Raw genomic sequence first — 21,008 nt, 5'->3', positions numbered from 1 at the left:
CCTCCACCCAGTTCAGTGGCCCCTCCGGAGATAGCAAGGACCTTGACAGTGGAGACAAACTATAGCTGAGCTACAAGGACAGATCTAGACTTCCCTTTCCACAAAATCATTCAGTGCTTGCATATCTCAGGACTCTCCACAAGGAGTCAAAACCCAGTTTATAACTGTTCAGGCTATCAATTATACCAATTTGACAGCAATTTCCCTCTTTCCTGTCCAGAGGCAGAAACACGAAATGAGCACATGCTAGTCCGTAAATGCCTCATTTAGAACAAGACTCCCCAGTAAGTCTCCAGCTGCTTTTTCTCTTGAGGTTCATGAGTGAGAACTGAGGCACAATCTCCCCCCTCCCCATGGATACGCTGGATATAGACTCACTCTGATAGACTCAGTCCCATTGAAACTACCTGTTTCTCCTTTCTTGCGCTAGAGAAGGGACCACCCATCACTATGAATGTCTGTAATAAGCTTGTGTTGGTCAATGTCAGAGTGTCCTTGGGGATAGTAAGAGTATACTATTGACATGAAAGGTATTGTGTAATGTGAAGAAGTTCATCTAATGATTGTATAGCCCATAATTTATACGCGTGATAATGCATGATATAGTAATCCTACTATGCATATAAACAGAGAAAGGCAGATGATAATACGATAGAGGTAGGGCTCTGGTAGGGACTTGTGCTGGAGAGCCTGAGGGTATGGCAAGTGGCCCAGCTCTGCAGTTCATCAGGTGTTGCCAGCTGTGTGGCTCAGTGGATCATTGATAGTATGGGGTCGTTTCCTATTAGGCTGATGTGTGTGCACTTGTGAGACACTGTTTCTGTGGGTATAGAGAAAGAATAGAGCGAGCCTTGTTTCACTAATGCTTTACGTTTACAACCTTCTTTAGAAGGTTCATAAATATGACATCTGAGAAGCACTAGTTTCTTCACACACTATTTTCTCCCGGTGGCTCTGATAGCTTGTGCAAAGTTTGCCTCAGTTGTCATTTAGAGATCTGTGTCATTTCTCAGGCAGCTTCCAAACACAGTTGGTGGGCGGCGAAGGCAGCAGGCTGTATCTGCCTCCCCACGCCGCACTGAGCTAGACTCAGAAGGCGTTTTCCTCTAGTTTCATTCTGCAGCTGTGATAAAGCACTCTGAGCAAAAGCATCTTGGAGGACGGATGGCTTGTTTCCGTTCACTTCTCCTGGACACAGTCCATCTCCGAGGGCCGTCAGGCAGCGGGAAGGCAGGACCCTGCAGGTGGGAGCAATGGAGGGAGCTTGCTTGCTGGCTTGCTCGCTGGGTCACTCTCTGTCAGATGCGTAGTGAGCTCTCTTATAGGACTGCCTGCTTAGGGATGGTGCCACCCACAGTAGGCCTTCCTGTGCCAGTCAGTAATTCACACCAGGCCTCACAGACACAACCACAGGCCAATCTGGACTAAGCAACCCCTTAATCTAGGCTTTTCCCTTACACGTCTCTCACCTGTGTCAAGTTAATAATGGTGATTCTGGCACACACTCTTACCTCACTAAGGAGGGCAGAGTTGGCGGGAAAGGAACATGCAGTGGGCATGGTGGTGGTGTTGAAATTCAAGTATTCTGTAATATTGAGACCATGGGGACTTCTACCAGGGAGATGTGTGGGGAGACGTTTTGACCGAAGCCCAGGTAGAGGTCTGGACTAGGACTCTTAGTTATTTTCCTCTTACTAAGGAGAGACATCATGACTAAGACAACTCAGAACATTTTAATTTGGGGGCTCACAGTTCCAGAGGGTTAGAGTCTGTGACCATCATGACAGAGAGCAAGGCAGCAGGCAGGCAGGCACGGTGCTGGGGCTGAGAGCTGAGTGCTTACATCTGATCTACAGGCCAGAGACAGAGTGAGCTAACTAGGAAAGGTGTGGGTTCCCGGTGACGCGCCTCCTAATCAAGGCCACACCTCTGACAGTAAGGCTGCACCTTCCAACCCTTTCCAACCAGTTTCAACCAACTGGGGACCAAGCATTCGAATGTGTGAGCCTATGGGATTATTCTTTTTCAAACTACCACAACACCTATGGGGTCCCTCAGGTACCACGATCTGAAGAATTTTTTGTACTGGGCCTTCAGAACAGGAAATAGAGCTTTCTCAGGGTAGGGGCCTTATATGTAAATTCAGGGCTGGCTAGCCTGTTACCCTACCTGATCCAGCAGGCAATGTCCTCAAGGAATATGACATCAATCGAAAAGTGGATCAACTGGTCCAAGGAGTCAGTTAAATCACACTGGTCTGGATGCCAGGCCAGGTGGTAGCCAAAATCCTGGAGTGTCTCCACAAGGCTCCAGCTGGTGCTACTCTGAAATGGCTGCTAAGAAACGCAGTACAGAGCTCACAGGCATTCCTAATCATGCAATCGGGGGAGGTGAAGCACTACCCACAGCCTGCTTTGGGAAAACTCCCTGTCTTGGGGGCAGGGGGGCTGCTGCCATCCTCTGAGCCAGACACCGTGGTCCATCAGACCTGAGGATGAGGATTCGAGTTTCTAACTTCTTCTTCTTCTTCTTCTTCTTCTTCTTCTTCTTCTTCTTCTTCTTCTTCTTCTTCTTCTTCTTCTTCTTCTTCTTCTTCTTCTTCTTCTTCTTCTTCTTCTCCTTCTCCTCCTCCTCCTCCTCCTCCTCCTCCTCCTCTTCCTCCTCTTTCTCCTCTTTCTCCTCCTCTTTCTTCTCCTCCTCATCCTCTTTCTCCTCGTCCTCTTTCTCCTCGTCCTCTTTCTCCTCCTCTTCCTCTTCCTCTTCCCCTTCTCCTTTTTAAAAGAGGTCTCTAATTGGCTTAGAACTTGCTAAGTAGGCCAGGCTAGGGCCCAGTGTTCTCTGCCACTGCCTCTCAAGCACTGAGACCAAATGTGTGCACCATCACTCCTAACCCTTTCCCCACTAAGGTCAGTATTGACCTTTGCTGCCACGGCTCTTTGCCTTGTTTGAGCTCTCAGCAGCATTCAGCTCTGGACTCCCCCCCCCCACCCCCCAGGTCCTAAGAGCCTCTATGTTTTCTTTCCTCAATCTTGCATCATGCTGACTTGTTATTTATGGAAAGCTTTCTATAGGAAATGTGACTATAGAAACGCCAGACACATTCTCTGTCCTCCTTCTCAAGCAGCCAGGAATTAGAATACAGTAGAGTAAGTGCTTGTGTGATTCGAATCCGGTTTGTCACTCACGCTGTGGCCGTGTTGGGAGGTGGGGCGGTAGACCAAGGTACATAAGAAGGGTCAGTGTCTTCCTGCAGCGGGAGTTCTCTTTAACATTTTTGAATTTAATATTTTTGGCATTTATTTGCTTTCGGGGATGGTGGTGGATCATTGCCTGGGTCAGAGGTCAGCTTGCAGGTGTTTAGGGTCTAGGGCTCTATCTTGGGTGGTCAGACCCGATGGCAGTCGCCTTTACCCACTGAACTGTCTTCCTGAGTTAGTCACTCATTGCTGGCTGAGGAGAGAGTGGGGAGCTGGAAACAAGCCCTCTCCTCATGTTTTTATCTCTTTTCACCCAGCCCTTTTGCTTTTTTGCCTTGAAGCAGTGTGAGTCCCTCACCACAGCTTTGTTGTGGACTTCCGGCCTCTAGATGCTGAGACACAACACCCCTCTTTTCTTTATAGACTCCCCAATTTGGGGATTTTTGATTCAGCAAGAGAAATCCTACTAAGCTGGAGTGGTAGTCAACTGTGTGAAGAGTCTTGGAAGCATCCCAGCTTCCTGGCAGACAAGCGGAGGCCTGCTAGGTTGTGTTCATCAGCCAGGGTATCACCTGGGTTGCAGGTTATCTCTGGTCTATGGGCCATACCTCAGTGCAGAGCCTGAGAGGAAGACAAGGGAGGACTTGGCGGAGGGGGAGTGGAGAGTGGCTTGGATCCCAGCACATTAAATGCATGTATGGATAGTAAATCAAATATTTAATGAAGAGGCTCCTTCACCACAAAAAAGAACTTAAGAGACACATCTTTTATGGATTCCTAAGTTTTAATTTCTCATCCTGTCAAGATGCCTGTAGCAGTATGCCTGGGTTTCCAGCACTGGCACAGGTAAATAGCTTTGCCCAAACAGGAAGCAAGGAAGAGATGGGCACATAGGCTTAGTGTGCCCACCATGGGATAACATGTCTACCTGGTATCAGCTTGGCCTACTGTCCAGTAGCTCAGCCTGCAACCAGAGAGCCCCTCACGTGAGAAACATGTTTATGCTGACAAATGCCCCGAGTCTCTTCTCTCCACAGCATCCAGCCTGTCTCCCTGCCATCTCACCCACCACGGGTAGCGCCCTGGTGCTTCTGATAGGGGCCACAGATTCAGTATAGAACCAGGGTAGGAGGAGAATGCAGAGGTTTTATTTATAGACCCTGGGAAGGGATGGTGCAGTGGTTAAGGCAGCAGTCCATTGACCTTCAGGGGTTGCAGGAGACAGGAATGAGGAGTCTAGCACCGAGAGGAAAGGAGGGAGAGGGACAGGCTTCCCAGAGAATATTTAAAAGGACTAGGTGGAAGCTATTTTAAATTCACCTGCCAGTGACCAAATGGCCCTCTTGAAAGGAGCAGGGGAAATTTGGGCTTGAAGTATTCTAGAAGCACTTTCATTCTTGCTGGCCACAGGCTCAAGTCCTTTGTGGGGGAAGTGTTCTACTGCTGTGCACCACTGCCTTGGTCATGTGACTCCCCCTCTGAGTTCTAGAAATCGTGGCTCAGCTTGCAGTGTGCTAGGGACCCCATAAATGCGTTTCCAATACCCACTCCTATGCATGGCGTTTAACAGGCAAGGATCCAAGGCCCAGACTGCCCAGGACACTCTAGACCAGACAGCCCGTCTTCAGGGCGACTGGGTTGGATCTACCAGATCCAGAAGTCCGAGTGTTCTTTTCACAGCCCAGTTCTGATTTGTTTTATGTTCTATGGAGCACACCGGGTGTTTCCCATTTTAAATAACTGAAATAAAACCAAACAGGCTTTAACAAAAAAGGATGATTTACTACAAGGACAGAGCCTCTCGTGGAACTGACAGGAATGCGGATGGCTTCCAGAAGGAGCGGGATCAGGACCAGACCTCTCCCTTTCACTGGCTTGCTTCCTCGATTGCACATCTGCCTGCTTGCTCTTTGCCGCTCTCCGCTGAGTCTGTAGACGTGTAGATGATGAAATGTAGCCGCTGCGAGGTTTCCGCCATACACAGAGATTAACTGTCCCTGAATTTAAATGTGTCAGACATCGCATGCTGGGGCCAATCAGCATTAGCCAAGAGGCCAAAAGGTTTCACATCATTCAAATGTGGCTACCATGAGCTTTGAAGGTGTGATCCGTTATCAGAGCAGGGGATAGGGTAGTGCTGGATCACCTCACAACTTAGCACATGCTGGGTGGGTATTTATTACGTATCTGCTTGTTATGTAGCCAGGGTAGATTTGAACTTGCAGTCCCCGTGCTTCCACCTTCTGAGTGCTGAAATCACAGGAGCATGCCATGCCTTTGTCTCCTTATGTGGTCATAGGGTTTGCCTGCCACCTTCTCTTGGTAGTCTGGGCCATGAAGACTAAGACTGACCGGGCTATTGGCCAAACATAGGGTAGCGGTGAGAGTCCTCTTTTAAAACAAATTGTTCCTGGAGTCATTCCTTATCACCTTATTGTATGCACACGCTTGCCTGATCGATTACATACACATGCATGCATCTAGGCTCTTTTTGTCCACAGGAAGTGAGCAATAGCCCCACCCCCACCCCACCCTACTGCTCACTGCCTCTCTAGGGTCGAGCATCCTTCCCAACAAGCCCTGCTTCCTCACAAATAAACACCTTTGCTGGGATTGGCTGCGGTTTACTCAGGGCCCTTGGGAGTTGGGCACCCACTCTTGGCTCCTGTGAAGTGGCTCCTGAGGAAAAGATGTCAAAGCTCGACTGTCAGACACACACAGGGCTACTTCCTATTTTCTCCTGCAGCTGTAAAGAAAAAGAAACCTCAAGGGGGAGGGGTTGTGACCTTTCTTTTTTCTTCATAGTGGCCCTAACTTGTAAATAATCTAAAAGTTTGTTTGCAAGCCATTTGTGTAAAGTGGGACTTCATTCCATCACACAAACAGCGCCGTTCCCTGCAGTCTAGGTCTCTCGCCAAACTATGAAGGATCACTTGGCCTAAAACATAGATGAAGTTATAATTATGACCTTGGAATTTTCTTTACCATTAAAATTGGATTCTGAGCTCTTGCTAGTAGCCTGGAACACATCGGCTTTCTGCATATTCATCCCCCCAAGTGGCTCTGTCTTGTGCTCCCCAGACAGGTCAGTGGATAATGGGGATGAATTCCTTGGATTGAAAGATGCTCTTCTTAGGTCTATTTTTTTTTCTTCTCCATTTACCAGGAAATTAAAACAAAAACAGGAATCTTCTAGCAGTGTTTTTGTTTATCGGATCCCTGAGCTCACCTGCCTGGGATGAAGATGAGGACCTTGGGGGTGTCCCGCCAGATGAGGAGGTGTGACCTGGCCTCTTACTTCGCGGCCGTGTTACATAACCTCCCTGGGCCGTTTTCTTTTTTCAAGGCTCTTGCTTACTGCAGCTTTAGCGGGTGATTTCATCCCGCTTTCTAACTTGGAACCAGGCAACTTTACGTTCCGAGCAAACAGATGGACAGCGGGGTTGAAATAGGATCCCGTACTGAAATAGTCTTTGACTCACGCTCTCTCCGCTCACGTGGGAAACTTGCCTGCCTCTTTCGTCTTGCAGAGGGCCAACCCGGAGAATTCAATGCACCCAGAGCTGCTGGCCTCTCAATGTATGTTTTAGATCTTCCTTCCTCGCCAAGGTTGAAATTCCGCTAACACGGCAATATTGTCCAGTTTGCTTTGGCAGAACACCTGGCTTTTTGCCCCCACCCCAAGTCAATGTTAAAAAAAAATAAAATCAAAAAATTTATGTCAACTTTCTATTTTTGGCCACTCCCTGCTCCCCAAAGGTGCTGACAAGAGAAAAAAAGGGCAGCTTGATTTCATGGTGACTTTATTTTGGGAAGTGAGGCTGGGATGGAACTTAGTTGTCTTGGGCCCCGGGGTTCTGGTGACTGGCTTTCTGTGTGACTCCAGGATTCCCTCATGGTACCGATTTACCCTCTGTGGCTGGATTGCTCAGAGTACTAAATGAGGTACTGCTTAACAGAGCACTGTGGTAAGATCATGTTGTTGAGTTCACAAAGGCTCTTTTTGCTCTGAGACCGAAGTCATCCTCAGTCCGTAAGAAAACAGCCTATAATCAGCAAGGAGTAATCCACTTAAAGGCTTGCTGGCTCCAAGAGGGTTGCTTCTAGCGGATGCCTTTCACTTTGTCCTTGACGAAAGGAGTAACGACGATCGTCGTTCGCGCCTTCGTGATTCCACAAAGCGAAGTGTGTGCGCATGCGTGTGTGTACGCATGCATGTGTATGTGTGTGTGTATATACGTATATAATATATATGCCATGTGTGGGTGTGGCATGAAAGTAAAAGGGGGAACTAAGAAGAGGTAGAAAAGTTATAAAGGAGGAGAGAGCTAGTGAGAGCTTCTCGTGTCATAGGCAAAACTCTGGATCAAACTCTGTGTGTGTCAATGTGACAAGACAACAGGAGGACTATTGGGGGGGAAGAGTCCAGCGAAGGGGGAGAAATGACGGACAGGGTTGTGGGAGGGGCGAGTAAGGACGCACGGTCCAATAACAACTACGTATGAAAATGCCGAGGCAAACCCTATTATGTTGCGGTCTGCCTTTAAAAATTAATCAAGAAGCCAGGCAGTGGTGGCGCACGCCTGTAATCCCAGCACTCTGGGAGGCAGAGGCAGGCGGATTTCTGAATTCGAGGCCAACCTGGTCTACAGAGTGAGTTCCAGGACAGCCAAGGCTACACAGAGAAACCCAGTCACGAAAAAAAAAAAAACCAAATCCACCCCCCTCCCCCCCCAAAAAAAAGGTTAATCAAGAAGATGATAAGCCCTGAGGGACTCCTTGTGGGAGGAGGAGGTGTCTGACCCGGGTAGGGACGACCAGCCTCTGTGAGAGGAAGACCACAGCGATAGATCCGTGGGAAACCACAGCGATCCCTGAGAAACCTGAAGGCCTTAGGGGAGAGGGGTGGGGCCGGAACTCAGAGCAGAAGTGAGAAAGCCTGAGGATGCTGAATTTCACCCCACCTCCAGTAGTTATTAGACTGTCAGACAGTCACCTCTTGCGCACTGCTCAGCAGTGCAAAATTCAGGTGTAGGACTGGATTTCATAAAGGCAGTTGATTCAACGAGTTTAAACATTTGTTTTATGTATTAATGACTTCGAAGTAAAGAGATGGATGTATCTGTCTTTGTATCTGAAGATGTATCTGAAGTCACAGGCTGACATCTTGGAGACTCAAGGGTGTTTTTCTTGACTTACAGTTTGAGTCTCAGCTGAATCCCAGATGGTTAAGCTTGTTCCATATTGGAGACACCACTACGGTTGCGCTGTCTTACTGACAATTTTCCGGAATGTCAGTCACTAAGTATTTAAAAGCAGGATACTTTGCTAGGTGAGGTGGCAGCCTTGGAGAGGCAGAGGCAGGTGGATCTGAGTTTGAAATCAGCCTGGTCTACATAGTGAGTTCAGGAGGATGTAGAGAACTCTGTAAAGTCAGTGGAGGGGAGGGAGAGGGGGAGGGAGGGAGGAAGAGAAAGAGGGAGGGAAGGAGAGAAAAAAAGATACAGTTTGTAAGTACATAAGCTTAGATGATGATGATGATGATGATGATGATGATGATGATGATGATGATTTTGGGTTTTTTTTTTGTTTTTTGTTTTTTTTTGTTTCAAGACAGTTGTCTATGTAGCTCTGGCTGTCCTGGAACTTGCTCTGTAGACTAGGCTGGCCTCAGACTTAGAGATCTTGCCCACATCTGATTCCCGAGTGCTGGGATGAAAGACATGCACCACCACTGCTTGGCTAGATTACTTCTTACAATGAATACTTTTGTGACGATTAAAAGATATAACGTACGTATAAACTGCTGGGTACCAGGTTCCAAGGCCACCACGCAGTAAGTAGCAGTAATCACTTGGTCTTGGAATCTGCCCTTCCCTCAGGCTCTCCTGAGCTCAGGAAGCACCCACTCTCTCATAACTAATATTCAGAAGACTCTTTGAGAAAACCACTCCCCTCTCTGCTCATGCCCTGGCTAAAATATCTGCTGATTCCTTTGTCAGAGTTTGGAATTTCCTTGATGATTTTAAATAGAACTTCCTCTGCTGTGTCTGAACCTCTGGACCTCAAGCCTGGTGCCCTCTGCTCTCAGCACAGCCCCTTCCAGCCTCACAGGGAAGAAGCATTTCAGTGGTCGCTTGTTTTAAATTGCTGTGGTCCCCTTTCACCTGGAGGCTTCAGAGCTTCTTGCCAAGGCCTTGATATTCAAGACACAGGCTTGTCTCTGGTCCCAAAGGTGGGCAGTGGCTTTGCCCTTTGCAGTGCTAAGGAGGGGTGGGTTTGAAATATCTGAAAGGGAAAATTTAAGCCAGGCACAAGAGAAGAGCTTACAGGCCTTTGATTTGTTTTGATTAAATTCCAAGATGATACAATCATCTGACTATTAAAATAATTAGTTGCCTTGTTTTCTGCAATGGTTCCTGACTGGCAAATTAGAATACATTTGTGGTGGGATAATGAATCATGAACTGTGATTTTCCCTCCCTCCTTCCCTTCTTCCCTCCTCCCCTCCCTCCGTCTTCTTCCTTCCTTCCTTCCTTCCTTCCTTCCTTCCTTCCTTCCTTCCTTCCTTCCTTCCTTCCCTTTCTTTCTTCTTTCCTCTCCTTCCTTCCTTCCTTTCTTTCTTTCTTTCTTTCTTTCTTTCCTTTCCTTTCCTTCTTTCCTTCTTTCCTTCTTTCCTTCTTTCCTTCTTTCCTTCTTTCCTTCTTTCCTTCTTTCCTTCTTTCCTTCTTTCCTTCTTTCCTTCTTTCCTTCTTTCCTTCTTTCCTTCTTTCCTTCTTTCCTTCTTTCTTTCTTTCTTTCTTTCTTTCTTTCTTTCTTCTTTCTTCTTTCTTTCTTTCTTTCTTTCTTTCTTTCTTTCTTTCTTTCTTTCTTTCCTTCCTTCCTTCCTTCCTTCCTTCCTTCCTTCCCTTTCTTCCTTCCTTCCTTCCTTTTCTTTCTTTCTTTCTTTCTTTCTTTCTTTCTTTCTTTCTTTCTTTCTTTCTTCCTTCCTTCCTTCCTTCCTTCCTTCCTTCCTTCCCTTTCTTTCCTTCTTTCCTTCTTTCTTTCCTTTTTTCTTTCTTTCTTTCCTTTCTTTCTTTCTTTCTTTCTTTCTCTTTCCTTCTTTCTTTCTTCCTTCCTTCTTTCCTTCCTTCCTTCCTCCTTCTTCCTTTCTTCCTTCCTCCTTCCTTCCTTCCTTTCTTTTTCTTTCTGTCTGACAAGTTCTCGCCCTGTATCCCAGGCAGACAGCCCAGTCTTGTTTCAAACTCTGCTAGTGCTCCTGGCCCCGCCTCCCACATTACTGGTATTATAGGTGTTAAACATTAGGCTCAGATGATTTATTTTTTTATTTTTATTTTTTCTGGTACTGGGGATTGAAGCTAAGCTAAGCTAGACAAGTTCTCTAACTACTTAGCTACAACTTTAGCCCCAGCCTTATTGTTGAGAAGGTCAGGATCAGTGACCTGCTCTCAGAACTGAGGATTGAAACTAGAGTCTTAACACAAGCTAGACAAGTGCTTTAACTTCTTAGCTACAACTTTAGCTGTGAACCTTTTCTTGAGAAGGGTAGGACCTGCTCTCCGGACCGTGAGACATTTTAGAGAGCAATTCTTTAGAAATATGCAGCAAAAGTAGAATTATTAACCCACTCACTTGGCCCAAAGTAAAACTGTGGCAAACATAAGACGTGATGGGTTTTGGAGGCTACTTCCCTGTGTCAGAATCCATTATGTAAGAACTCAATGCTCAGTATTCAAACCCAAACCCTAACTACTTGAAAATGAGGAAATATTCTTCCAAAGGAAAAATAATCAACTTTTGAGAGCATCTCAGAAAAGTGAACTTTATGCTCAAATCTTTAGGGCATTGCATATACTAAAAACTTTACAGAGGGAATATTCCGTTAGAGTAAATGTTTTTATTCATGAAATAAAGGCCAGCTGAAACAGCTGCTCCCCAGTGAAAATCCTTCCAAACTCAGACCTGCACGCACGTATGGATTGAAAGGAGACAGCAAGTTAGAGTTAATAGAAGAAAAACATATAAGGAGTATAAATGACAAGACCATGCAAAGACAGAGTAAAATCTCAAAGGTTAGGAATGCAGACAGACACAACCACATTTGTGAGTGTTAGGGAAGGTGTCGTGAGAATTAAATATGTAGAGAATTAAAACAGGTGCAATACTCAGCGAAGGCTACGGGGTGAGGTATAAATGGCCCAAGCTGACTGGAACAGAGTTCCAGTAGGTCAGTTACAGCCCAGCCCAGCACCCCTCTTCCTGTGAGCAGTTTGCTACTTGCTTGGGGTTTTGTTGTTCTTCAGAGAGAAGTTTAACTGTGTGTCAGAACAAGGTTGGGATGGTCGTCCTCCGCTGCACGCCTCAGAGCTTACCACAGTCTTGTCCGGCAGTGTGGGAGGGTGTGATGCTTCGAAGAATGCTCAGCACAACTAACTCATCCCATCCCACTGTGGTAGGAAGAGGCCGGACTGCCTGCTGGCGAGGTCACAGGACAGTGTGAACCTGCAAGCCACAGGTGGCCCCGTCCCCCCTCCCCCACCCCTGCTTGGTCATGTTTCATGCTGTGAGGTGTGACTCTTCAATGACATCAAGTGACCTTTCTAAATCGATTTTGCCCATTTTGAATGTGATACTTTCTTTACACAAGGAGGGAACACAATGACAGACAGCTGTTAAGCTGGCTCTGGCATCAGAAGAGAGCTTTCTTCCTAGCTTCTTACCAGTGCACCACATGCTTCACATAAGCATTGACTTAATCGATTACTTTGAAAAGTTTATCTAATTTATGGTACCAAAGTAGAATGGCTAGGAAAGTTGTGAATTGAATTAGGTTTGACTCGAAAAAAAAAGCTTACTGGGAACATTAATTTTCATTTTGAGATAAGGTCTCTATTGCCATGTAGCCCAGGCTGGCTTTGAACTCCTGATGTTCTTACCTCGGCCACGTGAGTACTGGGTTTATGGATGTCAACTACCATACCTAACAAAACCCAATTTAGATAAAAAGATAAATATTGAATACATGTGGGGGAGGGTGTAGATGTAGAAGACAACTTGTGGGGGGTCAGTGCTCTCACTTTCGACGTGTAGGTTCCAGGGATCGAACTCAGGCTGGGCAACAAGCACCTGTATTGCTGAGCCATTTTGATAACACATTCTGTCCTTATGTCAGTCAGACTATAATGGTTTCATAACATTGCCCATTACATAATCTATGTTATCGCTTTAGATGTATGTAAACTGATAAATTCTATTCAATTAATTGGTTTCAGATTTGGGGAAAACTTTTATGGTTTTCATTTTTAGTCCCCACCCCCTTAATATAGGGGTATTACTATGTAGGCCAGGCTGGCTTCAATCATGTGGCAATTCTCCTGTCTCAGCCTTCTAAGTGCCGCCATTTCAAGTATGTGGTCCCACATGTGGTTTGAAAACTTTAAATTTGCTTTGGCTTTCATTGGATATTACCTTTATATAATTAATGATTAATAATCATGAATTGCGATTTTGATGTGGCTTTTCTTTGGGAAGATCTGAAATTCAGATCAGGAGAGGATCCTTTATTATGACATTCAGTAGGATTAGACTGGTGAGCAATTTATAGACCGTGCTCTCACTGGGGAAGATAAAAATACCTTCTAGATTATAGTGTTCAGATTGGCTTCTGAGGCAAATCAGTGGGCTATTTATTTTTCTAGGCTAAGTGAGGTTCTTCTTGCTCCGGCTGCCTGAGGGCCTCCTCCTCCTTCCTACCTGGTGATGGGTTTCTGGGTTCTTTTTCTGGCCCCTTTCCCTCCTTCCCCTTTTCGCTTCCCTTCTTGGTGTGTGTCTCATTGACTCGGTTCCTGTTTTATAGTGGGCCAGGGCCCCAGTGCCCAGCTGAGCACCGCCCCATCCTGGAGGCCACATTCTGTTCCGCTTCCTGGGATCTAGCAAGTGCAAGAGCTTCTGTTTAAACGGGCATCGCGCAGAACAACTGTAGAGATCCCTCCCTCCCTCACTCACTCACACAACAACCCACACGCACTGTATAACAAACTTTCAGAAAATAATTTTATGTGTGTGTGCTCTGTCTGCATACGTGCCCATGTATGATGTTGCAGGCAGCGCCCTGGGAAGCCAGAAGAGAGCATCTGATCCCCCTCGGGACTGGAATTACAGCTGTGAGCTGCCTGCCTCGTGGCTGCTGGAAGTTGAGCCCTGGTCCTGTAGAGGAGCAGTCAGTGCTCTTAACCACTGAGCCAATCTCTCCAGCTTGTCACCCTTCTTTCTTATTATTTGATGAAAAGGCTGAGTTTGACTGGATTTTGTTAAATAACTTACAGGAGGTCATGGGGCTATTAAGAGTTTGTGTGGGTCAACCACGCTTCCCTTACAGGATGCCGCTTCTGACGGGCAGTAATTTCAGCTGTAGTGACTGCCTCAGTGAGCACAGTTTCTAAGTGGCTTTCTACTCAGTCAGTTCTACTAGATGGTCCTTGTCCTCGGCCTAGAGGGTCCTAAGATTCTACAGGACTGAACCATCAACTCTTAACCACCCCCGACCCCCAGCTACACCAGCAACCTGGTCCCTGCAGCCTCTCATGCCCTGCATCCAAATAGAGGCCGAATTCCATCAGTTCTGTTTCTGAAGTCCTTTTCCATGTGCCCCTCAGCTCTCCTTTCATTCTGAAACTCACCGGCTGTGTCTCCCTTATGAAAGCGTCTCTAAAATCTCAAGACTAAGTCTAACATCATGTCACTAGCCACTCACCCTGCCGGGGCTCAGTCCCCTCCACGATCCCCTTCTAAGATGCTTGAAGACCCAGATTGAAACCATGATCCAAAATAAATTAAAACTCCTCTTCGGATTGTCTTGCCTTCCTTCAGTGAACTGACTTTTCCCTGTGTTACCACAGCAGCTGGTCTTCTAGAATGCCACATGGTCAGGGGGTCCTACTAAAAGGTTGGATTGTCCCACTGTCACCTGGGGTGGAGAGGTCTGGCCCAGCCTTTTCTCCCTAGCCCCAGGTGACCTATCTGAGAGATCAATAGACACTGAGGGGGATGAATAACCATCTGTAGATTCCTTAGGCAGAGCTGAAGGAGTCATTGGCCCATTGCTGTAACTTTCAGCGTATTTAGCATCCAATCTTGACTGCTTTTTTTTTTTTTTTTTTTTTTTTTTTTTTGTAAATTTGCATCCATTTGATATGGTTCAGTTCTATTAAAGTCTCTGTGTCCAAAAAGCAGCATGACTGTGCCTGGCCTGTATTCTCTTTCATATTGGCTGTGGCTTCTCCCCTTATCCTGCTGATAAGAGCCCGCACCTTAATTGCAGGGCGACGTAAAAAGCGGACTCTGTGTTGAACTTTGGCTTGAGGCTCAGAAGATTGGTATCAATACTGAGGAATGAGCCGGGCTGTTAGGAGGCGCCTGTTTATCTTCCCTGTCTCTTGTCCATCAGGAGTGGTTACTGCACTGAGAATTTGGGGGTTACTTGGGACCCTAAGTTCCATTTAACCCAAAGTTAGCTCTTCATCCTCCTCGTTTTTGCTAACACATATTTTTTTTTCACTAAATCAATCTTATCACAGGTGTGGTCTCACCCACCCTCTTAACTCTCCCTAAACATCCTCTTTAAACCCATTTGCTGGGGCTGGAGAGACAGCTCAGCAGTTAAGAGCACTGACTGCTCTTCTGAAGGTCCTTCGTTCAAATCCCAGTCAACCACGTGGTGGCTCACAACCATCTGTAATGGGATCTAATGCCCTCTTCTGGTGTGTCCGAAGACAGCTACAGTGTACTTACATATAATAAATAAAATAAATCTTTGGTTTAAAAAAACCTCATTTGTTTGGGTTGAAATAACTAGGACTTTGCAAACTCAAATGTCTTCTGGTTGTATGATTTTTAGGTCCCTTTTTTTGTTTTTTGTTTTTTCCAAGATAGGGTTTCTTTGTATGACCCTTGCTGACCTAGAACTCACTCTGTAGATCAGGCTGGCTTCGAACTCAGAGATCTGCCTGCCTGGGTGCTGGGATTAAAGGCCTGTGCCACGCTGACCTTTATGTCCCTATCGTGTATTCTACTGTCTGCAGTCCCTCTCTTCCCTCTTCCTCTCTAGCTTTACACACACACACACACACACACACACACACACACACACACACACTGTTCGGAACTTGGCTTTCCCAGGAGCTGAGAGGTGGACTGCTTTCTTACAGCACCTGCTTGCCTGTCCCAGGAAGCATGTGAGCCCCAGTCCCTTCTGGAAGTACGTCCTGACCTTAGCTGCTAAAGGAAAGCAAGGCTGCAGAGAGCCCACAGAAAAATCCCTGTGCCAGAGATCGTTCGAAACTGCAATGTTCAACAGGTTTGGGCCTGCCCTTGTGACCTATAGGGACTGGCAGTGAGAGTGAGGGTTTGCCATTTATTAAAAACACAGTACTAATTAAGTATCCAGTTATGACACACTACTTCTGTTTTCTGGATTAGCTGTCAGATTGTCCTTTAAGTGAGACTACAACTAGTTAGTTACCTTACCTGTGCTTTTCACATCTTTTGTTGACAAAGCACTAGAAGTGAAATCATAGTAAATACACTAAGGCTTCTAACTTGATTTGCCCACATCAGAGGCACTTGGAAAACCAAGGTACACACTTGAGTCGATGTGGGGAGCGGGGTTGTGGGGGAGGGGTTTGAGGGAGGTGAGCAGACAAGTCCAGGCTGTTAAGAGTAGGAGAGGAAAGGTGGCCTGTGAAGACACACACACACACACACACACACACACACACACACACAGAGAGAGAGAGAGAGAGAGAGAGAGAGAGAGAGAGAGAGAGAGAGAGAGAGAGAGAGAGAGAACTGCAGGCCAAGGTGAAGCTGCGGTGCCAGAGGAAGCGCCGTGGGGGGTGCGGCTCGCACCGGGTCCGGGATTCCTGGGGCAGCGCCAGGTCCGCGACCTGAGAGCCACTGCTCCGCGCTCTGCCAGCATGGGATCGGACAGGGTTAAGGCCATCACCTGCAGTCGAAGTGCGACCCAGATGGGAAGTAGGAAGTGCGGCGCCGAGCTTCCTGTATAAATAAACGCTCTGGCTGCTTGCGCCCCAAGCTGCTGGCTGGTTCTGCAAGGTTCCTGCCTGTCAAGACAAGGAGGCGGAGAGGGACTCCTCCTCTTCCCGAGCTGTAGGTCTGGGCGTGGAGTCCTGTGGCAATCCTGCAAAAGTGTAAAGCTGTCAGCCAGGCGGAGCACTCAGGGAGAGGGGAGAGAATGAGAGAGCCCTCCTTCTTCTCCGGTGTGCCAGCTGCCCCGACTGGCCCAGGCTGGACCTGCTAGCGAGACGCCAGCAGCCCGAGGACCTCAGCTCCAGCCAGGTAGGTCTAGAAGGGGTGTTTGTGCGCAGGATGCAGGCGGTGCAAGCCAGGAAGGCTGCTAGCTTTAAATACAGAGAGGGACAGGACAGGACGATACCGAGGCTACCCGGTGGTTTTTGCTAAATTCTATTTCCAGGGCTCAAGCCATGCAGAACTGCATGCATTCCAATGCCTCAAACACCTGTTAACTTTATTTATTTTTAAAATAAGTGCTTTTGAAAAGGTCGAAACAAATTAGTTCACTTTCTAATAAAGTGATCTTCACAGACTTTATCATAAATTGCATGTTGGGCCAGTTCTCTGGTGTGTCTCGAGGAGAGACTGACAGTTGGCTGTCTACCTTCTGCTTTTTGGAAATGCACAGTAATATGTTGACACACAAAGCTATGAATAATACGTTACGTTAACTGTGGAGTCTGGGATATACATTACGGTGATTATTTTTTTATCAGGTAATTGCCCTGTTTTCAAGCCGATGTTAGAATGAAACTGATCCGTTTTTCGGAGGAAAGGTATCTTGGCTAGTTCCTCCCAGGGCCCCTTTTCAGGGATTCTGCTGTTAAACTTACGCACACCCCCTCTACGCAGATTTCTCAGAAGACAGTTCTCTGTATGTTTCCACTGGCTGCCCCTTTCCTGGTGCTTTCAGCTCCAGCTACCTTATCAAAACCCCCGAGCTGGAACTCCAACACAACCATCGGGGTTCTGGTTAGGCACCTCTGACTATTGGTTTTAACCCTGGAGGTACGGCCTGAATGCCCTCAGCATTTCTGAAGCAGCGGATGAGGGGTGTCTCTGCCCAGAAGCAAAATAAATGAACTTTGAGATGACTCAGTTTTTAGGGTGTGGGTAAGAAGCAAAAGGAGCCCAGCCAGTCTTCACTGGGCTGCTGGCAGTAAAGTATCTGCTGCAGCTTTCCCTGAGGTGAGTCTCTTGCTCTCTGCTTCCATTCACGTCTGATTTCTCGCTGCCTCCCTTCTCAACCAAGCTTTGGAAACCTCACTCCTTTTTCCTTATGAGCATCAGACCTCATGTTTCTGAAACTACCTCGAACAGAAAGAGAGGGAGAAAAAAAAAAAGGAAAGAAATCCAAAGCAGACCGTGAAGCCACTTGGAGATAGCTGTATAAAGAAGTCCAAGGCTACCCGTTCCTCCTGCCCTTGGGCACCTTAGGTTAACATTTTCTGCTTTTGAGCAAGCTTCAAGTTGGAAGTGGTGGAGGGAAGGTGGGAGGGGGAGGGAAGGGAAGGGAAGGGGTGGAGAGAGAGAGAGAATGAGTTAGCTCTGTTTCCAAAGTATCTTCTAAGTGCCTTCCCTCGTTCAGAGGGAAGAACAGCAAGATTAACGTGTACAGTGAATGAGAAGAGAAAAAGATGTCAAGTAGCAGAATCTGAGCAGTAGGATTTTTATTGAAAATAAACAGTAGAGAAAACTTAGCCTAAAATCTCCTAGACCATCACCCCAGATAACTGGGAGGCAGGCTTGAGTGTGATCAAACACCGGCCATTTACCCAGGGCTTTACAAATATTTACAGTCATTGATGCCAAATATCTTTGTGCTGAGCCCCGACGAAATATTCTCAGCATTCAAAAGCCTCATTCTCCTGGATGGTCTCAGTTCACTGGCAGCTTTTTAAAGGCATCCAGATTTTTAAACTAGGTCAGCGTAAGACACGTCTTTTTAAAATAATCAGTTTTGGGATCTCAGATTATGTACCCAGTGTTTTTGTTTGTTTGTTTGTTTGTTTTGTTTTTGGCCAAGTTGTACAAGCAAAATGAAAAGTATGCTCTCTCTAGCAAGAAAAAGAAAAAACTTTATCTACCCAGCAAGATGATTTAGCTTCCTGAAAAACATCTTTGTTTTTCACAGTGTGAATACTTTTAATCAGGATAAAAAAAAATGTGTATTTGAAATTTCTTTCTGGAAAATTTGTTTCAATATTTTAGAAGCCTGGGAACATTTAGACACACTGGGAACTGTTTCTCTGAAGTTTATGCTAGTCCAGCCTTCCGTGCCTCCCCTGCCTTTGACATGGGGTCGTGTTCCCCTTAGGTGGGATCCTTGGTATTTGATATCACTGGTTAAGGCAGCTGTCAGGAACCATCTGCCCTCAGAGGATGGTGCAAGAATAAAGTCCAAACCATCCCGCAGACTGACCCTTCTCTGTGGAACTGATCACCCTGATGTGGGGAAGGGACCAGGCTGCTGTGCGAACTCACGCTTGGCCCTTCAAGGGGTGGTTGTCTGATGCTCCTGCCCCTCAGTCTGTAGACTTTCCTTCCAGAGATTTCTGCCTTAACTCATAGGCACTCCCTAGTTTATACTATGTCACCAATGTCTTTGCTTTTGATTTATTAGGAGAGAATGTGGATGAGAACCAGGCCTTTGATATATAGTCATAAAATTTGCCTATCGTTGAAGTTGAAGGACTCTTTCCAAGGTTCTAGATGCTGAAGACATAAAGCCGGGTTAAGAAGTAGTGGCTCTGTCCCGAAGGAATTGTTGTCATCTTGGCAGTGAATTTCAGTAGGTGGCTACGTTTCATTTATGTTGCTTTACCAGAATACAAAGAAAACTATCTTGCTGTTTCTCATCCCAATCATGTGCTTTTTGATACGTGATTTTTGATAATTTTCCTGATACCATCTGAGTCTTGCGTAAGTTAGAGCTCGGTGACCGCACCTGCGTCTGTTCTTTGTCTGCTTTTGCAGTGCAGAGGTTTTAACGCAAGATCTCAGACATGATAATTTGGCTCTCTACCCTCATCCTCCAACATTTATGTCAAATGTCTTTTTTTAAAATGCATTTTATTGATGGATTGATTTTGTGTGTGTGTGTGTGTGTGTGTGGAGGTCAAAGGGCAGCTGTCAGGACCTTTCATCTTGCGGGTTCTGGGGATTGAAGCTGAGTGGTCAGACTGGGTGGTGAGTACCTTTCCCAGCCAAGTCATCTCACCAGCTTTAAATGCTTTAATTTCTCTTCGTCTTTCAGTGGGATGTTAGTTTGATACTAACATTTATTCTTTTCATTTAAGTTTGGCATTTGCCATTAGCTGGTCATTGAGTTGTTCCAAAGCTACCCATGTCACGCTGCAGTAGCTATTAAAAACAGAAAACATGGGAACTGGAGAGATGGCTCAGTAGTGAAGAGGAGGTAGGACCCAGGTTTGGTTCCCTACTACACATGGCAGCTCATGCCTCATTGTAACTCAAGTTTCAGGGGGATCTGATGCCTTCTTCTGGCTTCTGTGGGCACCAGTCATGCATGTGGGACACATACATGCAGCCATAACAATCATACACATTTAAAAAAAAAAAAGTCTTAAGAAGAAAACAGAAACCTCTGCAATTCTGAGAATAAAAGTGACCAGTACTTCGCCACCATGGGATGAACAGCCTCTCGTGGGTAATTGGATACTTTTTCAGTTTCTTCTTATTAAAATGCTTAATTTATTTCATGTACACGTGCCTATGTGAGTTTAGGTGCATCATGTATGTGCCTTTGAAGCCTGGGAGTATCAGATCCTCTGGAGCTGAAATCACAGATGGTTGTGAGTCACCTACTGTGGGTGCTGGGATCCATGCTGTGGGTTTTGGGAACCCATCCAGGGTCCTTTGCAAGAGCAGTAAGGACTGGTAACTGCTGAGCTGTCTCCCCAGCTCACAGAGTTGTGGCTGAAACCATATACCCACAAGTTTTCCTGCGTTGTGTGACATCAACAGCCGAGAAGCTCCCCAACCAGCAGCTCCCTTCTCTACCCAGGGGCGGGGCTTGTCACCTCAGTGTCCCATCTCCTAACAGGTATGGAATTTGGTTCATTGTAGTTTGACTTTCCTGCATCATGGATTCCAGTTAAAAGCTTATTTGGGAAAAGCATGCAAGAATTCCCTGAGCCTTCTTCTTCAGTGTGGGAGGTTAGCAACCCCACTTCCACACTGGCCTCATGAAAGTTTGTTTCTAATTAAAATTTCTGTGGAAGCTTAAAACTTTTACAGGAGGGAGTAATATTTACATATGCTTTTATTCATTCGGAGGAAAGTTTTTTTGGGTTTCGATGTTCATGCTTTGGTGACTGTGGTTTCCTGGTAATGTCCTGACCCTAGAAGTCAGCCCAAGTCTTGTTCTGTAGGGTTGTCTGAAACACCACATCTCCTCTGACTGTTAATTACAGTATTGTCCAACCTGCCCATCAGAAACATTCCTTCCTGCTCGGAGGCTTTGTTGCTGTGCCAGGCAAGGGGAAGAAAATTATTCAGTGGGTCTGGATGAATAATCGTGGGAGGTGAGAGAACCAACGGTTAAAGAAAGGGGTGGGCAGGACATGGCGGTGGTGAGGAGGGAGCTTCCGTGGTGAATGTAAAATCACAGCCCCAAGAACGGTGAGCTGTTGGTCTCGTGCCCACGCCTACCTTCTTTGATAAGTTTGTGTTGTTAGGAAAGCTGGAATGGGTTTC

The 21,008-nt window shown here is 46.4% G+C and overlaps 1 protein-coding gene across 3 annotated transcripts in view; it reads left to right on the top strand.

The window, feature by feature from the left end:
* The window catches only part of Rnf144b (ring finger protein 144B), a 146,775-nt gene that overhangs the window by 70,893 nt on the left and 54,874 nt on the right, over positions 1–21,008 (top strand). Inside the window, exon 1 of one of the 3 annotated variants that reach the window (XM_052156943.1) lies at positions 16,095–16,553. The exons of 1 other annotated variant lie outside the window; for it this stretch is intronic. The gene's annotated coding sequence lies outside the window, so the exon portion shown is untranslated. Of the gene's footprint in view, positions 1–16,094; positions 16,554–17,456; positions 17,478–21,008 lie in introns of those variants that run through there. One more of the 3 variants, XM_052156946.1, reaches the window with a different exon arrangement.

The sequence above is a fragment of the Apodemus sylvaticus genome, chromosome 14, assembly GCF_947179515.1.
Source record: "Apodemus sylvaticus chromosome 14, mApoSyl1.1, whole genome shotgun sequence".
NCBI lineage: Eukaryota > Metazoa > Chordata > Mammalia > Rodentia > Muridae > Apodemus > Apodemus sylvaticus.
The sequence above is the reverse complement of the archived record's forward strand: the minus strand, read 5'-3'. Positions and strand labels throughout refer to the sequence as shown.